Source organism: Meleagris gallopavo, chromosome 20 (assembly GCF_905368555.1).
Source record: "Meleagris gallopavo chromosome 20, MGAL_WU_HG_1.1, whole genome shotgun sequence".
Taxonomy (NCBI): Eukaryota; Metazoa; Chordata; class Aves; order Galliformes; family Phasianidae; genus Meleagris; species Meleagris gallopavo.
The window spans coordinates 598942-614164 of NC_139423.1; the positions used below are offsets into that span (position 1 = coordinate 598942).

At 44.4% G+C, this 15223-nt stretch overlaps 1 protein-coding gene and 1 long non-coding RNA gene across 4 annotated transcripts in view; one reads left to right on the forward strand and one right to left on the reverse strand.

The window, feature by feature from the left end:
• Positions 1-15223, reverse strand: part of LOC104915527 (myosin heavy chain, skeletal muscle, adult-like) — a 42085-nt gene that overhangs the window by 18894 nt on the left and 7968 nt on the right. The window lies entirely within an intron of this gene.
• Positions 5512-15085, forward strand: LOC100543639 (uncharacterized). Of its 3 annotated transcripts, none has more exons than XR_118468.5 (6): positions 5512-7307; positions 7929-8091; positions 8974-9061; positions 11179-11315; positions 12300-12589; positions 13940-15085. It is a non-coding gene; the product is annotated as an uncharacterized LOC100543639 (long non-coding RNA). The 3 variants fall into 3 exon arrangements; XR_014887480.1 differs by having other exon boundaries at positions 12308-12589; XR_014887479.1 differs by having other exon boundaries at positions 11179-12589.

The following is a 15223-nucleotide window of genomic DNA, read 5'->3' on the forward strand; positions in this document are numbered from 1 at the left end:
ACATCTCATCAAAGATATCTTACATAAGTCCAGAAAACATACCAGAGCACTGGGGCTGGCAAACATGCCCATACAGTGCTGATAGCATGGGAAAGAGGGATTTGCTGGTAGTTCTGAAGAGTGATACAGGAAATGGGTGTTGTCATGTGAGCTGCTTTAAAAACTGTTAAATTTCAGCATGTTCTTCTCCTGGTCATTAACAGAAGTTCAACAGTTAACACAGGGACAAGGTAAGAAAAATGATTTGTGACAATTGGTGTAAAAGCCAGCACCAGGCACTGACTTGTGCATGAAGAGCTTTGCTGAGGAGGGCTCTGGCACTGCAGCACCCAAATTCTGGGTGTCCGGGCCTCAGTCTGGAGCTCGAACCCATCCAAATCAGAATGATGAGTGCCACATAGAGCCCTGCATCCCAGTCGTTATAGGTCTGGCCAAGGAGGGGACAAGAGGACCTTGGCAGCTCCAAGCACAGGGCTCAAAAGACCATGAACAAAGAGCAAAGCTTGGGAGGAGCAGAGATGGATGAGACCACTCCCAGGATAGGAGAGCTGGGGGTTTCCTCCCCCCAGGTAAAGGAAGGAGCTTCAGTCTCCCACTTCCTGGGAAGCTGCAGCATCTGCACTGTCCAGGCAGCATCCCTTGGCAGCTGCAGATAAAGCAATAAGTAGCTGCAGCTGCTTTCCTGTGGGGCCCTGCCCTCAGCAGCTGACTGTCCTAGACTAGATGCCTGACTTTGGGAACTGAAAGTCTTGAATTTCCAGTTGCCAGTGACAAAGCCAGTCTTCTCAGTAGAGCTCTTCTTATTTGCTCTTTTTTTTTTTTTTTTTTTTTCTGTTGAATTTCCCAAGCAGTGGACCCAGCTGTATAATAGGCAGGAGAGAAGCCCATCACCAGGCAGCTCGAGGCATGCAGTCAGCCAAAGACAGACCTAGTCTGAAAATGAAGTGGTTAGCAAATGTATGTCTCTTGAGTATTGGCAATCACCCAGCAGTGCTTTGGGGACTGAACATTTGGGTCCCTATAAGCCAGTTTTAGAAACCTAAAGCCTTTTCAGAGAGGTCTAAATCTCGGAAAAATGTTGTGAGTGGGGCAAGGAAATGGAGGAGAGGCTAGATGGCTGTTAAACATCCACAATGATGGAGATTTCTCTTTGGGAAACCTGTTCCATTGCTGATTCAGCCTCAGAGTCAAAAAGTTTTTCCTGAAGTTCAGTTGCAGCCTCCCACATTTTCTGTGTGCCCATTTCCTCTCTCAGCTGATCTTTTCTGAATCTTTTCATCTCCAGGATGAACAGTCTAATTCTCTTAGCCTTTCCTCATATCAGAGATGCTCTAGTCCTTTTGTCATCTTCAAGACACTTTGTTGGAACCCAAATACATCAATGTAATCTCTTGTAGTGGAGAGCCCAGAAATGGATGCAGTATTCCAGGTGTGGCCTGAAAAGTGCTGAGCAGAGGGGAAGGATTACCTCCCCTGACCTGCTATGACACATCTTCTAATAGAGACCAAGTAATCATTCACTTTCTTTATAGAAAGAATGTGAATGGTAATGGTATTCATATTCAACCTGGTGTCCACCAGGAACCTCAGGTCTTTTATTTAAAAGGTGCTTTCCATTTTCTGGCTGGTTGGGCCTCCAACATCTTTTGGTTCCTGGGTAGTTGTTCCTCCCCAGTTGGGGGACTTTTCCCTTCCTCAGCACTATTGGACCCAGTCTTCAGTCCCAGATTTTGATGAAGTAGTACTCATTGGTGCACATACAGACACAGTATAGAAAATTCTTTATGTTAAGTGGGTCTTACTAACTGCAGAATTGGGAAGACTTCAGGACTCCTCTGAGACTCCGAGGTAGAACTAAATGTGAAGAGGGAAATGAACATTCCTGTAGACATCCATTCTCAAAGACAAAGAGACTCATATTTGAATGACTGTCTGTTTGCACATTTATACTAAAATATCTTCAAGCAGTATCTCATTGAATTTTTATTCATGTAAATATGGGTCTTCTAAGGAAGCTACTACACAGTTTTACCTCACACAAAAGGATGTAGTCACATCTTTTCTGATCTGAAGATAACAGGAATGAGGTCGCTCTTTGGTGAAGGTAATATTGTGGTTTGCATTCTGTCTGATTACTACAAATGAGTTAACAAAGATGGACTCCCTATAACTCTTCAGCCTTACTGCCAACTTGTTGATCTTTATGTGAAGTTTGCTGCAGCTTTCAGTATTTTACTATTTCTTAGAGAGTCCTAATCATCTGCAGGACTTGGTTCTATGCAAATGGAATGACAGGATTATTTTGACATTCTCTTAGTTAAGGGAAAACACAGCCAATGAAAAGAAGAGCTTGATTTATTGAGAGAAGCCAAGTCAAACACTTTCCCTTATCAAGGAGAAAACATCCAGGAGGGAATGAGTGAAGTACAAATTTAATCACTTTATTGGTGCGAGGAAGAAATGTGAAGTAGGAAAACAATTGTCCTGCATTACTGCTTCTTCTGTGAGTCCTTGGCAAGTCCTGCTCACCGTGTAATTGTGGCACAGGACGGAGTCTCTAATCTCTCTCTCACACGTTCATCAATATTGCTAATTGAGTTAACCAGGTTATGTGTGGACTTTCAGGTGTATCTAAAGGCCTCCTCTGACATTAAAACAAAGCAATTGAAGTCCTCAGGCACCTTGATATTCCCCTAATAAACAGGCCCTATATAGAAACAGCATGAGATTTCTGTAGAGTCAATATAATGGCCAAGGAGGAAAGAATACATAGATTGGTATCGAGACCAAACAGTCTGCCATCTCCTTCAGGAATTCAGCCTTTATCATCTCAAATATTGTGCTATGCAGTTCATTGGATCTAGTCTCTGATTGATCCTTGGAGGACAGTCCAGACGGTAGGACTACCAGCCAATAGGATCTCATTTAAATAGTGGTTCTAGTTCACTGGGACTGAAACTGTTCTGCATATAGGGCCATAATAGCCATGTGGAAATACGCAACCTAAAGGTTGTGGGGTAGGAGCTCACGACCCCATTCAGAAGAGAGACTAGTAAGACCTCTAGCATCATTATTATTAACCCAAAATTAGAAATCTGGCAGCTTTCCTATCACCAGAAAAAATCACCATGTTTCTTGACACACTCAAATAAAATGGTAGCTGTAGAACTATTCAACTGAAATGTGAAGAAGCAGCTTCCCTCTACCCAGAGTCAACAAGGAAAAGGCTTTCTACCAATCTATTCTTATTGCTCCAAGACTGCAGACCATGGGTTGTGCCAGACCAGGCATGTAGTGTCTGATTGTCTCTTTAGGAGAGAAAGAAACCTGGCGTGCTGAGGAATTATAGAAGATTAACCTAGGAGCTTGAAAGGTTTGAGTGGTCCCACCCACAGTAAATTGACACAGGGGGCATCTCTTCTTTCATGAAGAGATCTGAAAACTTCTAATCTTCATAGGGTTAATGACTCCATCTCTGGTTGAGGGGAATGGAAATCTGCCTCAGGAGTCCAGAGCCCAGTCAACCACAAGCACACATCAAGAGAAGGAGCTGAATGTCATGCATATATAGAATAAAAATAGTTATTGGAGCTTACCTGGGGGAAGGTACAAAGTTCTCTCAAAGGAGAACTTAGAAAACTGCTAGCAGTCTCATCCTGCAAGGAAGACTGAGAACAATGCCTGATAATTAGGGGCACAGAAAAACTTCAGGGCATACCGTCCCCACTAACCCTGCATTAGGTGCTGGAGGAAGTCCTTGTTTAGCAGAATATTTTTGCAGGCATATACAAAACCACAGTGTAACTATGTATGTTGACTTCAGTGAAGGAGAAACTATTCTTACTGCGGATGTATAATTTGGATTTCCTTGTCTATCACAAGCATTGAGCTATGTCCACATTAATAGCTCATTATTAATACCTTGATACCAGTATAAACCCAATAGTTAGCATAAGGTGATTATGGGTATGTGAGATTTATGTAGTATCTCAGAGTGAACCATACCTGAAAGGAGATTGGTATTAATCAATCATGGGTCTGAAAGTTTACTGAAATGTAGCAAAATTCTCCAAGATCTTATATATGGAGATGCAGCTGAGAACACTTTGCAAACACAGTTCAGATAAAACACACTTACATTAAAGTCTGCTTCGCCATGAAGCAGGCTTTATAGATGACACCAAGTGTGTCTGCTTACTCCTTTGTCAGCTGACTGTAATACAAAAAAATCCTGATAGCTTAGATTAGCAGGGGTGCAGGGACCTGACAGTATTCATCATGAAACAATGCAGCACCATTCAAACAAAATATCAAAGCTGTTCTAGAAACCCCTCTAGAAGAAAGAAACCACTCTAGAAGAGCCACAACAAGGAGGCACAAGCACGATGATGCAAAAGGAATCATAGAATTATATAATATCCCAAGTTGGAAGGGACCCATGAGGATGATCGAGTCCAACTCCAGGCTCCACACAGATTCACTCCAAATTCAAACCACATTTCTGAGTGTTGTCCAAACACTTTGTGTGCTTCAGCAGGCTTGGTGCCATGACTACTGCCCTGGGAGCCTGTTCTAGTGCCCGATCACCCTCTGGTGAAGAGCCTTTTGTCAGTATCCAACCTGACCCTCCCCTGGCACAGCTCTATGCATTCTCTTAGGTCCCATCACTGTTTACAGAGAAGAGATCGGTGCCTTGCCTGTCCCTGCTAGTGTAGAGAAGATCCATTTAGTGCCCTAGCCATTCTCAAAATTATTCCATGAATTAATCAAGCATTATTAGAAAGAAGGGGGAACTTCAACACTGCAGTCAAACTCCATGGTCACAGCAATGCAGCTGCACAGCTTTCCCTGCACAGCAGGACATCTTCCCAGACCTCACCTTACCTTCCAGGGCTACCACGGCACATCTGAATTCAAATTTTATTATTGCGAGAAATAAACACATCTCTCTGTTCATGTGACCCTTAAAAGGTTACTTTCTGTTTTTGGTTTTTGAACATACTTTCACTTATTTCCCACCATTTGTAGTAGATTGCAGTAGATCTGCTAATGCTGCCTGTTAATAGTCACAACTCTTCAGTTTAAATGAGAAAGGCCTGGACAAATCTGAAAGCTGAAATCCTTCAGTTCATATGGCAAAAGTGACTCAACAGTCGCGGCTGTTTGCAAATCAGTTTAAATAACATCCCACCCAACTGTAATTGAAGGTACGATTACATTATATGATGTAGAAAATACACCTAAGTGCTATATCAAATATAATCAGCAGTAGTTGTACCGCATATATCTCTTCATATTATTTTACAAAAACACAAAGCTTTCTGCCATTAATTTTCTGTCAATTCTGCTTTCATTTCTGCAGGTCTGGACTCTTCTGGGACTAGAAGCAAAGCACAGCAGGTAAAGGAGCAGAGGCAGACAGAAGGCCATCTCTGGACACAGACTGTCCTGGGCAGCAGCACTGCGAGGCAATGCTGATATTCTCCATGGTGGAGAGGGGTTCAGTCATGCTGAAAATAGATCCCTCCTGAGATGGAGATCAGGCAGCTGCCTCACTGTCTACTACCTTTTCAGATGTGGGTTTTCTTCTCCTAAGTTGTGAGTGACAAAGAATGAGAGGATGATTTTTAGCAGGGTGGCAGAATGAGAACAAAGTGAAAAAGTGGAAGAACCTACAGGCTGCTGTATGTTGGTTAGTGGGAAACTCCCTCACATGTGTGTTCAGTGTGGTTGAGGTCATGAGCTGGAAACGCGCCAGCGTACTTGTATGACAGGAGGTTTTGCAGCATGGAAAGGAATCTTTTACTGGTGATCCTCAGCCTTTTCCCCTGAGAACTACTCTCCAGCCCTCTGCTCCTCTGACTAGAACAGAGTGCTGTGCCAGAAGAAGGGAGGGAAAACATGGTTACAAACGTCTGACATCTTAGGGGCTGTAGACAGCCATCACTGTCCTGTGTTCATCTGGACAAAGAAATTCTCCATATTTTTTCTAAGTCAAAATGCATATTAAATACTTGTGCTAACAAATTCCACTATGGCAAATGTACTGCCTGTTTCCACTTATAAGCAGTGCGTTGGTACAAGCTTCAACTGTTCAAAGGTTTTTTTAGCCTTACTAACTTTAACCTTATTGAGTCTGTCTCACTTGTTTCTTCTTTCCCATCAACTTTTCAAAAACAAGGGCTTCCTGTGGATTCTCTTTTTCCTTGTAGAATGGAATTTGGTTGAAAGGAATTCAAGGAGTCAACTCAAACAATGACACAAAACTCAACTTTGTCAAATTTGTGAATGACACTAAATTATAGGCAGATGACAAATGACAGAGCTTCATTCCAGATACATTAAGAGACATGAAGACTGGATCAACACAAATCTAATGAAGATCAGCGTGGACAAGTGGAAAGCTCACACCTGAGAGAAAAATAGCCCGAGGTGCCAGTATGAGCTGGGAACTGACCGGTTCAGCAGGAGCCCTGCTAAAAAGGATGAGTTATGATGGCTGCCCAGAAGGATAATGAGTGCTCTCACTGCGAACAAGGCAAAGATACTGGATGATGCTCTGAGCATGTTCAGTTGACTGTCAGAAGCTATAACTCCTTTTGTTTGGTATGATTGAGTTGTCATCTGGAATGGTTTGTCCGATGTGGGATAAAAAAAAAGGATATGAATTAAGATGATGAAGATGGTCAAGGGTCTCGAAAACTAGTCCTATAAAGAGACTTCCAGGGTTTTTAATGTTAGGAGAAAAGGACTAAGTTCCATGACGGGCAGTTAAAAATACAATGTTCTAAACTTTTCCAATTAGTAGTAGGAGTGTAACAAGGGACACTGATCAAAAATCACAACTTGAGAGGCACTAGTTAGTCATTAGGAAAATTCTTCAAAATGTCTGTGCAGAGTGAGATCAAAGGATTGCGTAATCTGTCACTCCTGAGATATTTCTCACCATCCCAGTGGTGAAGACTTCTAAAGTACAAAACCCTCTCAAGCTGGTGAAAGACGTCATGTGACTAAAGCAAAAACAAGCCACAGATGGGAAACTGTACTGAAAACAGTATAATCTGTGTCACTGCCAGTAATGGGAGACAGAAGCATAAGCACTTTCCTGCTATCTCTGTGTGAAGCCTAAGAAACCTTTAACCTTCTCAGCTTTCAGTAACTTGTCCATGTGTCTACGCCACACAGAGTCTGTAATGCTCGCAGGATAGATAGAGCAGACATCTCCTTTACCAAGGATCCCCTTACACCCCTTGTTATTGAGCTCTGGAAGGCTGGAGAGAGCTCAGAGCTGCTTGACTTCTGCTCAGGTAGGAAACCTCCTCTTGTGGGTCAATGCCCTTGAGTCTGAAGAACAGGGTTGGTGTCTCCTGTACCTGTGGACAGCTGATCCTCCCCCAGTGATCAGTAGCCCTGACCAGGAATGCGTGTGTGGATGTGCTGCTCCTCTGACAGACCATTGGTTCTGAGCATGGGCATGGGAAGGTCTGGCATGCAGCTCTGTGAGTGCCGTGTGAAGGAAATCCCACCAGGGACAGGTTGAGGTCATAGGAAGGAGGGGAAAGGGAATGAGAGAGAATGATGAGTGGAAGGTGGCAGTGTAAGAGATGAGAATGTGGAAAGAAGCAAAAAATGTGCACCTGGAGATCATGGAATGGTTTGGGCTGGAAGGGACCTTTCAGATTATCTAGTTCCAGCTCTCTGCTACAGGCAGGGACACCTCCCTCCAAACCAGGTTGCTCAAAGCTCCATCCAGCCTGGATGTGATCTGATGAGGAAAGAGGGCTTTGAAGGAAAAAAAAAGCCAAGAGCTGTTGGGGTAGATAAAAGAGGCATTCATGCAGAATCTGGTTTATGTTTATGGAAGGGCATCGTCCTATTTGTGTGGCTTGGACTGCCTTTACAAGCACATTGTGGTCTTTTTTTCTCAGGAATCTTGACATGACTGCAGGCTTCGCTAGAGGCAACAGAACTTGCATAACCAAGGATTAGAACCAAGTTCCTTCTGGAGGGTGGCTGCCTTCTGCACTGTGACAGGCTGACCATGCATAGTCCTAAAGCTCCAAATTGGATGAGAGCATTGCATTTTATGAGGTACAGCTGGGGATCCCTCCCAGAGAACACCTCCCCTGCAGAGGATGGGTGCCTCAGCAGCCCTTAGGGACACACATGGATAAGCTGGGTCAGGCAGTAAGTGAAGGAAGGAGCAGAGGCAAATGAAGGTGTCATGAAAGAATAGCAGGAAGGTACACGTGGGGCAACACAAGAATTACAAGATTCTGAGTATCCAGCTCAGTCTGATTTTAGCAAGCCTCCGTGCTGAAGAATCACAAAGGGAAGCTGGATGTGGCTCTGGGCAGCCTGGTCTGCTGGTTGGCAACCCTGCACATAGCAGGGGGGTTGAAACTAGATGATCATTGTGGTCCTTTTCAACCCAGGCCATTCTGTGGTTTTATGGTTCTATGGAAGAAATAGTTTTCCACTGTTAATGAATTCTGTTAGAGCCCCTGAACATAACTATAGGTATTTTTTTCCTCAAAGCCCAGCTTACTCAGAGTAGCATACCATTTCTGCTAATTTGTCTACTCTTTGTTTGCAAAATAAGCAATAATAGTGATAACTGTGAAGTATCATAATCAATAACTTAAAGCACATTTTTCCAAATGCACTGTGATTCATTAGCACAAAACTGGGTTAAAGTTGGGCTCGTAGAGCCCAAATGTGTGCACATGGGTGGTAGGAGTCCTATCCACAACCCCATGAAAGCAGTGTGTGTGCTCTGAGTTTCCTGGGCCCCCTTCATGGTAAAAGGGGAAGAATGAGCATCTCCATAAGTAAGAAACTTTCCTTAGCCTGGCTTCCCATGGAGGAATCCTTTCCTCTCCATGGACCATGGAGGGGAGATTACAAACCTATTACAATTTGAATGGTTGATGCTACGGGAGAATAACCTCAGTACTGATTTGTTTCATCCAGATACCCATGACTCCAGCATGGTTCTGTCCAAGGCAGCAGATCCAAATTCTCACTGTGAATTTCAAACAACGTGGGAGTATAAAACAAGGTACCTTTCCAAGACAATTTCTCCTAAGAACCCCATCTTATATTTGAACAAAAATTGCAAATTGGGATTAAACAAAACTAGGAAACTGTCACAACAGCGAGGTACTGCCCAGACCCCCTCTAGGGAAAGCAGACACAAAAGAAGCAAAAGTTCATTATATATATTTGTGTATTTCTGCAAATATCATCCTCTCCAAAAGCAAGAGTGGTTTGAGGATTTGGAGTTCCCTCCTATGTTCTTATTCACCACTGGACTGCTTCAGAGAAAAATACAGAAACTCACCAAGTTCCCTGCTGCTCTGCATGCCCACCTGTAATGTGATCTGTGCAGTTAAATGAGATAATCTGATATTAAGGCAGTCGAGCTAAAAGGCAAGGGGATCAAAGCAGACTGCTTTATCAGCCTCTTAGGGGCTTGCAGTGGATTTTACAGAAACGCAGTCTTATACCTTCTTTTAGCTCATGGCAGTAAAAGAAAGAACAAATTAGAGGGATTTCTCAACCACTGATGTTTGACTGAGAGAAGGATTCTATTCCCTCTTTGACTGCAGGAACAAAGCAGTAGAACTACATCCCCCCCCCCTTCCCTCTCCTCCCCTGCCTCCCCATCTCCTGTCTGCTCTTCTTGGAAGAAACTGAAGAGAGGTTTTATATGTGACATCAGTGATATTTTTACTTTGGTAAAGGCAGCAATATCACCAAGACACAGCTGCAACTGTTTCTTTGCCCCCCTCCCTACCACCCCCACTGAGTTCAGTAGCAAATCTCTTAACAGGCACAAACAGCACAAATGCCAAGAAATGTGTCCTCGGTTATGCCATGTGCATCTGCTGAATTTGAGACTTACTTTCAGAGGAATTAAAATTAACATGTATTCCCTCAGAATTTCAAGAGGAAGAACACCCTGCTTAGTCACCAACATGAAAGAAACTGCACAGCAAGCTGATTCAGAACACCAGCTTCACTTAACATTTAGTGAACATTTAGTTAACACTTTAACATTCAGGTTGTTTGACAAGACTTCCTTAGTTAGGTTCTATAGCACTGTGATGCTTCTTAATCAAAGGCAGATGCTGTATCAAGCTATCTTCTCCCTTGCATTGCTACCTGTTACCTTATTGACCCGAGTAAGTATTTTTTACCAGGTATTAATCAGCCTGCTCCTGCAGAGGAGGTCAAAGTTACTCAGCTGAAGCAGAGGAATACAGGCAGACTATTGGTTTTCCAGGCTTGCAGCTGGTAGGATGGATGTGGAAAAGCTGTAACTGGTTTCAGGGAGCAGCTATTTAGCAGTACCCGCTGCTCCAGTGTGTTTTCCCGTAGTAGATCACCGTAGATCACTTTGCTGTGATAATTATTTTATTATTATCCTCTGATTCAGAAAAGAGCTGAGTATAGCAATCTTTTTCTTAAATAGTACACCTTCCTTCCTCCCTTCCTTCCTCCCTTTTCTTATATAGTATACTTCCTTCCTTCCTCCCTCCCTTCCTTCCTTCCTCCCTTCCTTTCTCTCTTTGTTTTCCCCAAGACTTCAGAGAATTTTATTCCCAAATAACATGCTTTGCTAACTGCTGTACAGAACTTAGCCTCAGCCCATTTGGGAGGATGTGGAAAGCAGCTCTTTGCCCATTTCCCACAACTGTGGGAAAACTGGGGCAGAAAGACAGCACCTGTAGAGGCAGCCTCATAAATTTGAGAACATACAGCCATTCACATCACCTCAGAACAAAGCACTGGCAGGTAATCTGTAAGGAGAGTATATAAGATGACTGGTGAAAATGCATTTTCACATTTTCTAAAGTATTTATAATTTTATGAAAGCATATAATATTCCCACCTGATCATTCCTTTTCCAAAGTGAAGAATCATAGTCACTGTCTCTCCAGTGTTCCCATCAGTGTTGACATCTTTCTATATAACATTTCTACTTGCACAGGCCAGAGCTGTGGAAAGCACATGGTTTGTGAGCCTGGCACAATGATTTCTGTTTTGTTCTCAGTTGATCCTGATTATTCCTAATAATCTGCTTGCCTTTTGTGGCCACTGTCAAGCACTGACTTGACATTTGGAGCCAATTACTTGCTGTCTGGTAACTCTTAACCCCAATTCTCTTTTCAGAGACTGGATTTCTGTAGGTTTTGGCCTATGTACAGCTCAGAGGCACTGAATGGGCAGAGAAGCTGACATTTGGTTGCAGCCACACAAAGTGTTTTTTTGGCTTGTGATTGCATGGCCAGCCTGACAGAGATGATGTGGTAAGTGGCTTCCAGCAACATGACAGTGCGTGAGACTCAATCAGCACAAAGCAGCAAGCAGAGCTGCAGAGAGACAGGTAAAGAGGCCACCTGTTAAGTAGGGATGACCAGCTCTTGGCTGTCAGAGGTGCACCGTTACTCAGGATCTTCATGCAAACATCAGCGGAAGAGATCTGGGCAGCAGCCACTTGCCAGGGAGGTGACATTCAGGATGCCCTTTCTGTCACCCACCAAAGCAGCTGAGGGGCTCCAGTTACAGAGCAGGGGAGTGGGGTGGGCAGGCTATGAGGCCTCCGGGAAAGACAGAGAAGAAAGAGAGCAAGTGGCAAAAGGGGGAGGGGAGGGGGGGAGGGAAGGAAAATTAGGGTTAGGTGCATAATATTAGAACTAGCAACAACTGCATCCTAAAAAAGAGGGCAATGAAGTTATATCTTCCTTTGCTGACACTCAGACAGATGCACAAATCCCACTTCTAGGCAGGTTTCAGTGCTGTAATTGGAAATATACTGGTACTGGAATTTGTATAATCCTGTTCTCCTTAAATGTTAGACTTTTCAAGGTTAGAACACTGTAAGATCTTCTGAGTGCCATGGTCACAGCAGCGCAGTTACCTATTTAGCAGAATATTTTCTAAACTAACTTCCTATGTTGCAGAAAAGTTCCTTTTGCATCTTCAGGAAATTTGCCAACAGACTCATTTTATCCATGGTGATCAACATAAACATTTCCTTAACTGTTCTCTGTATCCACCTGACTGACAGAGAGAAGCATACACGTCTCTGCTCCCTTTGAACTGCACATTAGCTGCACAAAACAGACCAGCTGGTGGTGTGTCAGTGATGGTGCTGTGTCACCAGACAGCCAGCAGCCAAGGTGCCTCATGTGGGAGAAGAGCAGCTGAGGGGGTCTGGCAGTGCTTACTTTCCCTGTTCTGTTGTAATTACCTGCTTTTATTATGTGGTGTGGTAATTATCTCACTTTAAGTCTTCTAGGGACAGATGTTTCTCTCTGAATGTCTTGTCACAAAGTACTTGAGAAGGTTTGAGTTTATGCCAAAGGAGAAGTGAACACTGAGCCCAAAGGAAGAGAGAAAGTTGCTTAACATCTCAAACAGGACCATGGCCTGAGAAAATGTATCCCAAATCTGCCGCCTAGAATCAGAGAATCACAGAATGGCCTGGGTTGAAAAGGACCTCAAGGATCATCTAATTTCAACTCCCTTGCCATTGGCAGGGTCACCAACCACTAGACCAGGCTGCCCAGAGCATCTCAAGGTGCTGTGCCAAATTCACTCAATTACCGCTTTGTTGAACAATACAGGTGTATGTTGCCTTCCTTCCAAGTTAGTCCCTCAGATTCCTCAAAGTGCCCTGCTGCTGAAGTTGACCAATGCCTTCCCAGTTGTGGGGTCTCAAAGCAGAGCCATCCCCTGAGCCTGCACTGCTCTCTGCCTCGTGTATTTGCTAAGCCTGCTGTTTGCCCCTTAGTGCTTCAGTTCCAAACCCTCTATGTACACAGAATTGTATTTCTCCAAGCAGCACTGTGCTGACCTTAGGGAGCTGCTGGCATGTGGAGATGGTGGTGCCCACTCTGCTGGAGCTGTAAGAGCACTGCTCTGAAGCCTTAACAGCAAAACCTGGGTTCTGTGGGATTTCCTTCTCTCTTGGGGCTCCTTACTATGAACTACTGAATATGGCTTTACTGACAGAGTGTCTAAAGTGAAATGTTTTCAACCATTTGTTCTGCTAGAACTGAATTGCTACTGTTGTGCTCAGGAGGTCTCCTGCAGTCCACACAGTCCACACAGGACAGCAGCTCTATATCAGCCCATCAGCTGCATCTATTTTAAACTTTCTCTCAGAGGTCCTTGTTTATGGCCACTATGAACTGATGTTTTTCTCAAGACCTTTGCACAAGCCCTGATCAGATGACAGGCATCCTGACTCCACAAATAGAGTGAGAATGCAAAATGACCCTCATTCTCCATAAAGCAGTGAGCAATTCATCTTCCATTTTCCTCACATCAGTGTCCCACTTTGGTCCTGATCATACAGCAGGCTTTATAGCACTGTCTTTTTTTTTTCCCAGCCTCTGCTCCTCCTGCACACATCCTCCCTGGCTCAGATCACTGATTTGGTCCTTTCCCCATTACATGCATAAACTCTCCTTCCTGGCATCCCTCAAAGCTGCTCAGCCTCTGCTCCATTCTCCTCCTCCGCTGTGTTTGTTGTTTTCCTTCTCATCCTATTCTTCAGCTGCCAAAAAACGCACATGCAAAGGAGGCAGCCACAAGCTGGGCTTCCTTTTCACTTCACATGGCCCAGGCAAGCCAAAAGGTCAGACACCCGTGGGTTAGATGGTCATATGTAGATAATCATTTTAGTGTTTACCAATAATTTATCTTCCTGTTTCCTCTGACCGTTCTTCCTTCAACCTAATGCTCACTTGTCATTTCTCCTACTCCCACATCCTCTACAATCTTCTCACTCCTCTCTCTTCCTTCACACACACACATCTTGCTCTCCCCATCCTTGTCTCCTCCCTGCTCTTCCCAGCACAATTTCAAACTCCCTTCAGCACTTCAGCACTGCTGTTACTCATACTTTGTCTCTCTTGTTTTCCAGTTTATTAATTTTTTCAGCAACAAGAGCTGCATTACAGTGCATTTCGTGACTCATATCACATGTCAAGCTCTGGGGCCCCAATTCAGTGTTTGATGTCAGCATGGCCTGCTCTTACTCCACCTGGCTGAGAGAGAATGTGGCTCTCAGCAGTGTTGCCAGCCCTGAAGAAAGCTTGGAGCAAGTGCTGCTGCCTTCCTCATGATGGGAAGGGATTCATGGATTTGGGTTCTCATTCTGAGCAGCAAGAAGTGAGCTTTCACATTCACCGACTTTGTTTCTCATTGTTGATGTCAAGAGAAGTGATGCCCTCACCTATCCCAAGCTGATTCCCAGCTGAACACCAACAGTAGCTGTGCAGCAGCCATGCTCCTGGTGGCACAGCACATCCCAGCAGAGCAGGGCAAGCGCCCAGGTGCGGCGTTCACACGCTGCCATTCCACTGGCTTCAGAGGGGCCACTCCAGCCTGCTTCTGACTGTTAACATTTCAGCTGAGAAAGGAGCTGTGCCGGACAGAGCAAGACTTTCTGGGATAAGAATAGCATCTGCCATCTTAGGACACGGCACAGTTGTCCAGCTCCTGCACGGCAACACGTTGCAGTGAGATATAGAAGGCAAGCTACCCGCTGAGGAATGTCTTCGAGTGCTATTCATGGAGGCGTATCATCTACAGCAGCAGGCCTGGCCCCACGCAGGAGCCTTGCAAGGGGGTTATTTTGAGCTTTGGACACTGAGGATTGAAGGGAGACAAATGACAGTGATCCTCCTGGCACAGGCAACCTCCAGAGCTCTGTGCCCGCAGCCTGTCACCGCTTCTGGGGATGACGCTTGTGAAGCTGATGGGCGATGCGGTGGGACCTGAGAGCCCAGGAGATGGGAGCCAGGAGGGAGCTGAGAGTTCGCTGGGGACACAAGGGCAAGCCTCAGGCCCACCTGTCCCAGACTCAGGCACTCCTCTGCCTGCTTTGTTTTTGACCACGTGCCTGAGAGCATCGGCAGGTAACTCTGTGCAGGTGAACACTGTGATCAGAGGAGACACAGTTAGACTTACGACTTGATAGCTGCTTCATCTTCAGAGAGTTAGCTTCTCTTTCATTTTGTGCTTTTGGTGCTCTCTCTTTTTTATGTCTTAATAAATAATACTTAAAAAAAAAGTTTTGTTGCTTATATATATTAACTAAATTGCATAAATGGTTAAAGCAAACAGATATCAGGCTCTTTTACCTTTGAGTTTAAATGACAGGAAAACTTGAGGAAGAACTGTTATGCAAAAGAAGAAGACAACT